This window comes from Macaca fascicularis, chromosome 3, assembly GCF_037993035.2.
Source record: "Macaca fascicularis isolate 582-1 chromosome 3, T2T-MFA8v1.1".
Taxonomy (NCBI): Eukaryota; Metazoa; Chordata; class Mammalia; order Primates; family Cercopithecidae; genus Macaca; species Macaca fascicularis.
This window is the reverse complement of record NC_088377.1, coordinates 93,302,724-93,315,676: the sequence shown is the minus strand read 5'-3', so window position 1 is coordinate 93,315,676 and position 12,953 is coordinate 93,302,724. Positions and strand designations below refer to the sequence as shown.

Sequence of the window (12,953 nt, the reverse complement as noted above, 5' to 3'; positions counted from 1 at the left end):
GCCTATGGTTTAATCTATTTGTTCCACCAGTGTTGCTTCACTACAAAAAGTTAAGTAATATTATCAAAAGAAAGAAGTTGTAAAGGACCCACACAATTTACTCCAACCAACATTCACAAGGCATTCTTTGGAATTCTGTCCAAAATGCAGGAAATGGGGACCATTGGGTCAGAAGGCATTCCTGATAGGAAAGATAGTATTCAACCACATGGATTTTGTTTTTCTTAATGTTTTGTGGAATTCTTAATAGAGCTCTTTATTAAAGGAAAGTTTAAGAGGACTGAGCTTAGAGTGAGCTTTGGCAAATGGAGGCCAAATGAAGGCCAAAGCTCACTCTAAGCTCAGTCCTCTTAAACTTTTCCAAAGTTCACTCATTTCGTCCATTTGATTTGGGTGAAATCATCAATTGGGGACATCATTAGAAGACTAAGACTAGTTGCCTCTAGGAAGGCTTTGCAGGATGGTTTTGATGTAGTTATTGAAGAGATTGATTACTCTTTCATGGTGAGTTTTACGTTAAAATAAATGTTTGGGGGAGTGAAGATATAGGATAATATCTGGTATTGAAGGCATGGATTTGAAGACCAAATTAACTGAAAGAATTATTTAGTCAATATTTTCTCGCTCAACAAAATTTGCAGAATTGAATGAGATGATAGCAATTAAATCACTCCTTAGCCTGAATTTATACTTGTCTTCATGAAGAATTATCTGCTTGTAGCAGAGTTACCTTCTCAGTTATGGTTTGTTTATAATTAAAATTAAACCCACGTTCCATACTGAGTTGACAGAGGGGGCCACAGAGCACAGTAAATAGCAGGGCCAAGATAAGTAAGGATTAAGAAAGAAATGCCACAGATGGATGAGTACTGACTTTCTGTAAGAGGAAACAGCATACTATTTTAATCCCCCCTTGCCAAACTGTAATGGAGAAACTAAGATTCAGCTGTCCATCTTGAGTTATGAGCAATGGTGAAAGCAAAAGTTAGTATGCTTGTGAATACTAACATTCTGTTTCTCTGTTACCAGAGCAGGTGGTCCAGGTACCCTGTGGAGGTAAAAGAGATAGAGGTGCCGTGGCATGATGATGGAGTGAGAGAATTTACGGGCCTAGTGCGCGAGGAATGTTCTGAGATCCTAGTGCCACACTATCCAGTAGAGTAGCCACTAAACACGTGGGTAGGGAAGCCTTGGTGAGTAAGTGTGGTGAGTGTGACTGTGCCGCTGAATTGTAAATTTTATTTAATTTTAGCTCATTTAAATTTAAAAACCAATACTCAATTCAGTTATTGGAAAACTTTGATGTATGTTTGGAACAACTTGTGCACATGAATCTACTTTTTTAACTATGAATTTTATGAGATCTAAATACAGATTTCCTGTGAAAATCCAGTATCCAAATTGAGTTGTGTTGTAAATGTAAAACACATGTCATATTTCAAGGACTTAACATGAAAAATTCAATGTAAATATTTTGTTAATAGTTTTGTAGAAATTTTGTAGTTTTGTAGAAAAATAGTTTTGTAGAAAATGTGTAGTTTTGTAGAAAAGTTGAAATAATGATTTGGACATAGTGGGTAAAATAATACATATCATTAAAATTAACTGGCCTGTTTCTTTTAACTTTTTTTCAGGTGAACTACTAGAAAAACTAAAATTACATACATAACTTGCATCATATTTCCATTGGACAGCATCGATGTAAAATGAGATCTGCTATATTGTCCCTGTAGTACATTTTTTGTACACTTGTTAAAATGTCTTCTACACATTTACATACCTAGTATAATACTAGAAAGTGCATAATACTAGCAAGCATAGCCAAGAACCCACGTTGTAAAAACCTGTTACCATGACCCCTACAGATTCCTTTCCACTTAGCATTGCAATCTTGTTTATTTTTTTATATCAGATAAGACATCCTGATAAGATGAACAGCTTTTCTTCTTCCTTCTAGCAGCCTAACCCCTTCCTTCTCATTTTTTATTGTTACATCTTCATTGTGAATCCATTTATAAAACAGATACAAGGGGAGATGCAGTGGCTGAACCGGGAGTGGAGGACTCACACACCCATCCAGCTCCACATTGCCCTAGCAGTCATCAATTCTCCCTCGAACTCTGAGGAACACAGTTTCTATTTCTGAGCTGGGCCCACCTCCCCTGCTCACAGGTCTTGAGAAAGCATGGTAGTCCTGGTGATTCCTGCAGCCATTGCAGTTCATAGGCACCCCCAAACTGGCTGCCTGGTGGTTCCTGGTTGTTTGTCACCCTCGCCATTGCTTTGGCCACTGCAAATCATTCCTGGCAAATGCAAGCAAAGGGCAGCCATGGGACACTGGTGACCTGTCACCTCTCCCAGATGGCCCAGGAGGAACTGGTCTCCTAGGTTAATTGACCCAAATCATACCAGGTAAAAATGCTACAGGAATGAGATGGGGCATCGCACGTAACATAAAGGGACAATCAATGGGGCATTTTGTGATGAGCTTTTTCTTAGCTCAAACTTCCCAAATAGTATTATTAATAATTAACCCAACCACCCCAAAATGCCTTTTCAATTTGACTTTAATTATTGTGATGACTGTTTAATTCAACTACCTATGGTCTGACTCCACTTGACAGACTGATAGGTTGATGAAACCATCTTCCCCTACCTACTCACTCTTCTTCCATATATGAATGTAGCAATAAGTACATCAACATGCATGAAACACCTAGCACTTGTCAGTTCCTAGCTGGATAAACACAGGCAAGGTCCTTAATATTTTGGCAACTAAATTTCCTCATCTAAAACAGGCAAAAAACATTAGTCCTATTAGGGCTGCTGGAAGATTCAATGTATTATTATATCTACATATAAAATGTACTGAGCAGTGCCTGGCACACATTAAATGGTCAGGACAGATTGAGATGGGGCTGCAGCATTTAGCGGACCCATATGAAAAGAAGGAGATGATGAACTTCAGGGTATGATACATTCTTGGCTATTCCCCCAGGACAGGGATCTTGCTTTACCCTAAAATGCCTGATAATCAAAGTGTTATGTGTTTATGCATGAATGCATTTGGGGGGTGTGGGCAGAGAGGAGGTTCATAGCTTTCACATTCTTAAAGAGTTCCATGATCCAATAATAGCTTAAGAACTACTGTTTTAGAATTTTTTTCATAAACATTTTTTACTGCTTCCATAAAAGGCTGGTTTCTTCTCTCATTCTTACCAACAGGTGCCAGCACTTCACTCATGTAAAGTGACACTACTGGGGGAGAGAAGGGGCCAAGGCAAAATGGACACTGACTCTAAGGAGCTGACTGTCACTTAATGCACATCCTCTAGAAACCAGACTTCCTAAAAACCGAGCATCGAGGTGTACTGAGGAGTGTGGTGCAGCAGGCAGAGTTAACACGCACACAAGCTCTTCCAGTCAGGCAGAATTCTCAATGTATGCAGCCATCTGGAGCCTCATGGGATCAGAGAACAGCCTATATCTCTAGAAAGGCCTTCGGCTAACTAACAGGTCACTGACCTTGTCAAGTGACCAGGTGTCCCTGATGCACTGTCACCTGCAGTTAGGAAATTCTCCCTCTCCTGCAACGTCAGCCCTACTTCTTTAACAGACAGAGTAGAAGGTCTCTCCCAGACACCCAGTCGCCCTCACCCTGCCTTGAGTCTTCTACAGGCGCAAGATTCCTAGCTCTTTTGTTTCTTTAACCATTCCTCACAGGTCCCATTTAGGATAAAGTAAATTCTATCCTAGAGCCACGTGAAAACCCACAACATTCTCCTCTGCAAAAGGACATTTTTTAAAAAGGACAAACCAATAAGATTTCTCTTGTTTGACTATTTCATGTGCATTTCTTCATAAACCAGATGATAATGCATCATTCTCTTTTCCTCTCTCCATTATTTGAAGTCAAGTGGACTGTAAATAGAAGACATCAAGTGTGCTATGACACTTTCAGGCACATAAGACAGGAAATCACATTTTTTAAAAAAAGCAACAGTGATGAATCCTCAAAATCAGGAGACAAACAGGGGAAAAGATCTTAGGCAGAGATAGAAGCCCCAACTTCATCCCCCACTCTCTGCACCCAAGCCAATGGCAATACCTTTCCTCTCCCCGTTTAGAATGATTATAGCTGGTCTGGAATCCTGCTCTGTGCTTGGATTGCATCTTGCCACATACATTTTTAAGTTTGCAGCTAGAAGGGTCCCTACAGGCGAAGAGTTTCTCATTCCCCATGCTCCCCTCCATTGCCTGTTTATAGTTCTTCCTGTTTCTACCCAACGAAATTGAAAATTTCATCACCAGTGTCAGAAAATTAAACCCCAGGGAGCAGAGCAATAGCTCAGAGCATCCCTTTCCTGGCAGAGAGCCAATCCTTGAATATAACTTTGCAAACCCTCTCTGGTTTTTCAGAGGTTTGAAAGGATGCAAAATAGAGTCATTTTGAAGCATGCTTTTTGACTGCTAAAATCTTTCCAACTGCACTTCAATTTATCTTTGCAATTAATTAAAAAACACATTTCAGTTTGGAGACAGGTTTCATAAAAGAAGGAAAGGACATGACCTAGCTCAGTTACACATTTCCCAAGCAGAGAACAGTGGCACACGGAGAAGAGATGCTTCGTTCCGTGGCTGGGGATCTGAAGAAGTGTTTGACAGACCATTGTAATAACATCTGTCTTCACAATGCAAACACCAGCAATACATTCAAGGAGCTCCGGGCTCCGTGCCTGCACCTTTTTCTCTCTTCCTAGCAATACACAGGGTTGACTCTTATTATTAATGTAGCTTTAAAAGCATTTTCTTTTGAAATGCATCGACACCCAGGGAAATAAAGCAGAACTCTGCTCCTTACACTAATCCTAACAAGACAACCAATGTCCAAGTATAATGTACAGTCAACTACAAATCGGATCAGACCAAAGCAAAGCATGCAGTCTTTTGAATTCAGAGTCTCCTACATCATGGGAACCCTTGAATGCCCGCTCTTCCATGTGCTTGTTCCAATTCAGTTTTCTCGGCAGACAATAGGACAAAGCTACATTTAGCTCAGGCTGCTAATACCAGTGGACAGATGTGTCAGACGGAGGTTTACTCACCAAGCTCCCGTAAGTCCATCTTTCCCAACCACAAATACTGATTCTAAGCTGCTGCCACCACAAAGCGACTTAGAGTCGTCCCCCTGAAGAACAATGTGCTGGAATACCACCAGATGGTTCCTGAGTAAGCTTGTTCATGAAACAGGTTTCCAGTTGAGCCATGTGAACAGAGACCTGCCGCACACCTTTGAATGGTATACACTCCAAGTCCAGAGGAATAAGCATGTAGCTTTGCTTATGTTTATGGAGCTGGAGCCCAGGGATGCTCCGATTGGCAGAAGTCGAGGAAAGATCAGCCAATCAAAGGGCGCCTCCATTTCAGGGAAACTCCTGCTCATTTATTTAGCATCTTCAGAGATCATCGGCTTTTCTAGGAAGAGCTTTTCTCTTAGAGTATCACAAGAGAAAAATTATAACTTCGTTTCTATTTTAGTGTCCTATGCTCTTTTGTCAATAAACACATAGCTCCCCTTCTTGGTACTTCTCAATATCTCCCGTTTTTTCTTATAAAGAACTGAAAAACAAATAAGGACAAGAAGAAAAAGAAAAAGCTGGTGATGGGCTGGAGATAGTTCATATTCATCAGCCTCCACCTTGTTGGGAGAAAGGGGGGAGTGCCTGGGCTCAATAATTACTGATTCTGTTGCCATAGAAACAGACTGGCTGCAGCGAGTTGGATTCGTGTAGAACATCTGCTGCCAGACCCATAATCAACTGCAATCTCATCTCTTCCCCCTCTCTACTTTTATTTGATTGTGAGTTTGCTTTCTCCTACCTTCTCTTCACATACAGTTTTTATCCAGAAATGTCATAGAACTACCTCGCGATACCTTGCCATGTACACACAACGCATGCACGCCAGGGGTGCTCACATAACCAGGAATGCAAGCATTCCAGCGTGCATCCCAGCAGGGGTCCTACTGGGAGGATCCATACTCTAATTCCTACCCAGGATGTAAACAAACATAAACAGCCTCCATCTCTAATTAAAATGACTGCAACTTTTAACCTAGAGAATTAGAGGGACATCTTTAAAAATATTTGTTGCCTAACAGCCCTGAGAGCTCCGCAAATAAAAGTTAAAGTTTTCAATGGTATTCCTCAGAGGGCACTGCGGTGGTTCCTAGCAAACCTCTGGAATGAAGTGATTACACTGGCGGCTTGTGGAAGATTTTGTAAGTACGGAGTGTTCAGGCCCAGCTCTTTTCTGCATTAGCACCTCACCAAGGCGCCCTGAACACTGGGGATCTCCCTGGATTTTCTCAGCCCATTTTCATACCCTCAGACTCCTCCCCTGCTTGCTCCAAATTCCCCGGGTTGCATGACTAGAATTAATGTCACCAACTCTGAATGTGCTGCCATCTCTCTCCTTAACAGCAGGGGCCGCCACTGAGCAGTGAATGGCTACACATCCTGGTCAGACTCAGGAGGGGGATCATAAGGTGGCAATCTCACTCAGGGGTCTGCGGAAGCCCTCAGTTCCACAGAGATTGACGGAAAATGGTAAGTGTCACAGAAGGCACTGATCTGGGCTTATGTTAGAGAGAAAGGAATTACTTTGCCCTATCGTCATCTGCCTTGGCATCATAACAACCTCAAGGAGAACCTTCTCTTCCTTAAAGGTTTCTGCAAGCCTGGGACCCTCAGCCCATAATGACCCAGATGAGGCTTCTGAGGAGGCTGGGACCTGCTCTTCGTGTGTTTCTGATTCTTGAAGCCAAACTGAACTGTCCATCTACCACACATCCACTGTCCAAACAGCAACAGTAGCCCTCGGCCTCCTTTCTTCCTAAATGAGGCTCAGTATAAACCCCATATCCATCCAACTCCAAATGCTCAGCTATACCCCACTGGTGTTATTGTTGTTGCTGTTGTTTGACAGTCTTGCTGGAGTGCAATGGTGCGATCTCGGCTCACTGCAACCTCTTCCTCCCGGGTTCAAGCGATTCTCCTACCTCAGTCTCCTGAGTAGCTGGGATTACAGGCATGTGCCATCATGCCTGGCTAATTTTTGTATTTTCAGTAGAGATGGGGTTTCACCATGTTGGCCAGGCTGGTCTCAAACTCCTGACCTCAGGTGATCCATCCACCTTGGCCTCCCAAAGTGCTGGGATTACAGGCAAGAGCCACGATGCCCAGCCGCCCATTGGTCTTGATGTTGGATTTGCACCTTCAAGAATCTGAATGCTGGTTTTCCATTTTGTCGATTTATGCCACTAAGTGTAGGAAGAAAGTCTCACCCAGGTGCAGCACCCACTGCCAACACTGTCAATCTTTCTCGGCTCTGCCCAGACAACTTTCACTCTCAGGGTGGTGGATGGCTCAGGTTTTCTCTACCAGCTTTCTGGAACATCTCCTCTAACCCATCCTACCTAGTCTCCTCTGCCATGGGAACACCCAGCCTTTGCCATCCCATCCTCTTGAAGGGTGTCCAAATCCTCACTGTTTATGACAAAACCATCATTCCATCCAAGTCTTCCTCAATCAAAATTTAATTATCTTCTCAACAAATATTTAGCAAGTATCTATATGCCAGGCACTTGTGCTAGTGATACGACAAACTGACAAGGTTTCTACCTTACAACCTGCAGACTCTAGTAGAGGAGGCAAAAATATTAAGCATAACTGTGATATGGGGTATAAAAACAGAGCTACTAACTCTGTGTTCTCTTAGCACAAATAATCACTTAGTGAGATCAGGAAAAGCATTTCAGAGAAAGTGACATCAAGCCACAATCTAAAGGAAGAGTAAAAGTTAATAAATTGAGAGTGAGGGGAAGAGTGACCCAAACAGAAGGAATAACACATGTGAGCTAGGAGGCAACATGGCATCTTTGGAAACCTGAAAGAAGCCAAATGTGAATGGATCACAGTGAGAATGACTGGGAGGACAGTGTAAGATCAGACCAGCAGATGCTTAGAGACCAAGTTAAGGAGTCTGGTTCTTGTTCTACAAGGAATGAAACCCATTGCAGCGCTCCATTAAATGACTCCTAGCCCCTCCTAACGCACCAACATAACCCAAGATATTCCTCAGTTGAGCTGAATGACAGATTAACAGAATACCAACCTGATTGAAACAATCTATTTCAAGACATTTCTGATTTGTTGGGTTGATCTAGCTAACATTTACTGAGCAATTAATAATCCAGGAATTAATCCAGCAATTAATAATTCAGCAATTAATAATCCAGGAATTAACCTAGCAGTTAATAATCCAGTGCATTCTAAGCACTTTATCTAGATTAACCAATTTAATCCTCCCAAAAGACCTGTGAGATGTCATTCAACTATTTATACAAATGAGGAAATTGAGACATAAGGAGGTTAAGCAACTCGACTGAAATGACAACAACAAAAAAAGTAGCAGACCCAGGATTTGAATCAAAGGATTTGAGCTCTGGATTCTTTAAGTGTGATCCACAAGGATCACCTACATTAGAAATTCTCATTACATGCAGATTCCTGGGGGGAAGTGCATCTCTCCCCAACCAGAATTTCAGGGGGGTAGAGTCACGAATATTTTCCTAAGCACTCCAGGGCTTCTTACGCACACCACAGTTTAGGAATCACTGCTAAGAGATGTTTTCGTAAAGGAGGAGAAGACTACCCCAAAAGTAATCTTCCACGTACAAAATGGAAAAAGGCATTTTTTTGGAGAATGGGACAGAGGGTCTCACTATTTCAAACCATTACAAAAGACCATCTACATGAGAGTAAGATCATCCTTCTTTTGAATGACTGCAAATTTGGTTGTATCATATAATCCAAAGTTAAAGTGGAGGGTGGGTAGACAGCACAGTCTGGCGCTTGGTAGTTATCCTAGTAAGGAGGTTTATGAAGAGAGAGCGTGCAAGTTCGTAAAGACCACATTCATGAGGTAATACAGATGCTATTAGAGCCATCAGCAATAAGGTAGGAAGACTATGTATTATTATTGTTGATACTACGTGAAATGTCATAAAGTTTTTTAAGGTAATTTTTATCCTGAAAAACTCATTTTTAATACAAAATTGCAAGATAAACAGATAATTTGATTTTAGCCTTCAATCCTTCTCCCCCTCATCTATTCAAAAGTTAGCAAGTAAAAGCTCTTTCATTCACCTAGCTAGTCATGGTTTTAGTTCTAGAAAATAAGCAGTTTCATCAATATTTTTAGAGGGGCTGCTTCACAAAAAAAATAGCTATAGCAGCATCTTTGAGGAAACTTCCAAAGAATTTTTCCATGGGATCTTGTCCAGTGGTTTTGTTAAGGAGATCACAGGCTGGGTGCTCTATTTAGTTAACCTGGCCTTTCTGGCGATTTTTTCCCACTCTAGATTGTGATGAAAAGAGTATATACAAGCTTACAGAGCTGCTGGTGAGCCTCAAAAAGAGGGAAACCCAGATTTTGTTAGCATGATATTTGGATGACTGCTTGTCAAGCTCCTAAGAACTGGCATGAAGCTATTCTGCATACACCTAATGGACTTGTACTCCACGGGCTCCACATGGATGACAGGTAGCCTATCATCCAGCTTCTGAACACATTCAGATTGACTATGTGCTATCCACAGAAAGGAGAAGGGAATCACAGTATCAGATACTTAGAAAATTCAGGGGGTGGGGTGGGAATCACCCCTGGGCATCTGAATAAAGGTCAGAAGAAATCCCTTTTTATTTTGCTTACATGTTACAACCTGTACCCTTTGTTCTGCTTGGAGCAGGCACTGTCAGTACCATTTATCCCATATTGTCTTGGGGCAGATCCAACCTCATGAAATTTTATTCCTTTCCATAAACATGATTTATTGAATGTATTATTACTAAATCTGATGTAATTCTTATACATTTGTAATAGTTTTTAAATAAATCCACAAATCAAAAAAGAATGTTAGGTGGTATGCCTGTATTTTTGAATAAAAAAATATAGTGACTGTTATAGAATAATTTCTAAACTGGCTGTCCAAATTCTCCTTAGTTCACTTATAGGTCCTAACTGAAATGAGCACCTTTTATATTGAGCCTTTAAAAGGCAGATGAAGGGATTCCATTTACTGGGCCCTATGAGAGGTGGCACTTACAGCCATTCCTTTCATTTTCCAACTCCTGTTCCCAAACTGGACGCTTCCACTGAGTATCCATTTCATCAGGATGCATGTTCCTTGCTGGCAATGAAGGTCATGGTAATGGTCTCTACAGTTTATGACATGGCTATGCTGCAACCCATTTTTGTTTGATTAATTCATTCTTATGAGGGAGGTCATCAGGGTCAAACACAGCCTCATGAAAATTCCAAACAGGTAGGGTGTATATGCACTAGGCGCTTCTCCACCTACATCTCAGCCCTCTTATGGAACGCCCTCATACACACACGTGCACATGCATGAGCCCACACACACAAAACACGATGACATCGCTTCCATAACAGCAACAGGCTCAGTGCAGACTGCATCAGACCATATCTCCCAAGGGTGTGAGGTAAGAAGTGGGGACTCTTCCTCAATGGGTCAGAGGTGCAGCCACTACTGGCTCAGTGAGACACCTTTATTTCATTCAAGAGACTTTGGAGAGATATTTCTCTAGATGTTGGGCTGACCAGTATAGTTATCTCTGATCATTTTACATGGTGCGTTTTTAAAACCAAAACATATGCAAAACTGCAACTGAACATAGGAGACCTTTTACAACTCTTTTTATCCTCAAAGGGAGATATCAATAATATTCCATAGAAACATTCCCATACATAGGCACCTGCATCTCTTTTCCTCACTTTCATGGAGAGATGATCCTGAGAAGAATGTGCAAACCCTGCCACACTGTCACTTTATCTTTTGGTCCCAGGATGCTGAGCTCTCTGTGATAAGCCTGGACATCTGTGGAAGCTTAGGAGAGTAACAGAAAATGCAGATGCAGTGCTTACCATGGGCCTCTGCTATAAAAGGCCCCATTTACAAATGGAGAAATGAAGGCCCAAGACATTCAGATAACACGTCTCCAGTTGCCATCTAGTAAGTGGGGCACTCAGGATTCAAACTCAAGTGTCTATCTGTGGAGCACCTTGAGCAGCACACCCCATTGTGGCCTCACAGTTCCCCAGGCAAGCAGCTGGAGCAGGTGGGATTGTTCCCAAGCATCCTAAGGCTGAGTTATGAGTCGTTAATATGAACTTTATTTCCCTGGGCTTTGCTACTTTTTATTACCCACAAAATGCCTAACATGTAAGTGGTACCTACAAACAGTAAGAAATAACACCAGGATCCACAAAATGCATACCCATCTATAAACAGATCCCCAACCCATGCATTTCTTCCTGCCTCTTCCAGAGCACCAGGCTCAGAGAGGTGACCATGATTTGGATTCACAGGATTGGAGAGTCAAGGTCTGGAAGTTCCTGGGGCATCACAGACCTAATAAGTGAATGGGCTGACCCAGAAGAACATGGGCCTGAAGAACAAGGGCCAAAATGATGCATCTCTGATCATTCTGAAAGCCTTCAAAGGGATAGTTGGTGAAATTCTGAGTTTATCACTTGCCGATTTGAATTTTCCAAATATACCATGGAAATGAATTCCAGAATTGCAGGCTGATGAAAAATCAAGCCAGAAGGAAAAATGAAAATGCCAAAATTGTCAGCTCAGTCTTGCCAAGCACATCCACTGGCAATATGGTGACAAAAAGCGACTGGGCCAATGGTAGGATATCCTTTAGATGGTGCAAAATGAGAAACAGCTACTTTGCCATAGGAAAAGGAAAGCTTCATCACATCCTCCTTGGTTTTCAGATCTAATGAATAAGTAAACCTCTTCTAATTCCAAAACACACCCATTTCACATGCAAATAATTCTACCTTTCAAGAAAAAAACTAGTTTCTGATATTCTCATTAGAGGACTAATTTAATTGCAATGTGTAGAGATTAAACCCATGGCTCACCATGTTTTCTCAAATGGTTAAACATTTGATGTCCTTACTTTTTCTGCTCTTTCTTCTCACAGATGCAAAGGTATTTTATCAAATGAAAAGGCTCACAGATAACCTATGCATTCTGGTCTCCTGTGACAACAGGGATTATGCCACAACAGAAAAGGGTGCACCAGGGATGCAGGGAAGAATATAGGGTCTGATGAATAAGACAGAAACCAACAAGGTCAAGAACACAAGCAAACTCAGCTTACCCAGGCAAGCAAGGAAGTAGTAGCAGAAATTGGAGATGAAACTAGAGATAAAGGCAGTCAGTTCCAGGGAGATCATGTTCTGAAGGGGGTGGACAAAGCAGAGAGGCTTAAAGGGGGATCCAAGAGGTCTGTACAGGGCTAGATATGGAACCACAAAGGGAGGGTACCCAGAGGCCCAATAAGTTACCATATGAAATTCTAGGGTGAGTCCTGTTTAAACCCAGTTGTTTTAACTTTGGTTCTTGGTAGTAAGTTGGTTTTATCAGAAGCCAGTCACACAATGAATATCAGCAACAACCCATAACCTCTCTAAACAAACTAACTAAGGGTGTACCTGGTCTTAGCGAACCAGCACTGCCATCACAAAAACAGGATTGCTGTTCTTTTTTTTTTTTTTTTTTTTTATATTTTCCCCCCAATTTGTTTTGCTTTTTAATTTTATTTTCTAATGTACAACAGTTTTATATGGACAAACCAGTTGATCTTTATCTTTTGATTTTAATTCATTTATCATTTTTAAGTTTTAAAATCCTTTCTCACCCAGAGATTTGATAAATATTATATTATTTTTCTGCTGTTCTTAAATCCATCTTTCGATAGCAACAGCATGTACGAGCCAGATCGCTTCAAACTGTTCTCTTTCTATGAATACTTCCAATCAAAGGAAGTTTTGAAATGTGAACCATGACCCCT

General features: G+C 41.4%; 1 protein-coding gene across 26 annotated transcripts in view; it reads right to left on the bottom strand.

Moving 5' to 3' along the window:
• The window catches only part of ELMO1 (engulfment and cell motility 1), a 582,820-nt gene that overhangs the window by 132,727 nt on the left and 437,140 nt on the right, over positions 1-12,953 (bottom strand). Inside the window, exon 1 of one of the 26 annotated variants that reach the window (XM_065540996.1) lies at positions 5,106-5,316. The exons of the other annotated variants lie outside the window; for them this stretch is intronic. The gene's annotated coding sequence lies outside the window, so the exon portion shown is untranslated. Of the gene's footprint in view, positions 1-5,105; positions 5,317-12,953 lie in introns of those variants that run through there. 26 annotated transcript variants of the gene reach the window in all.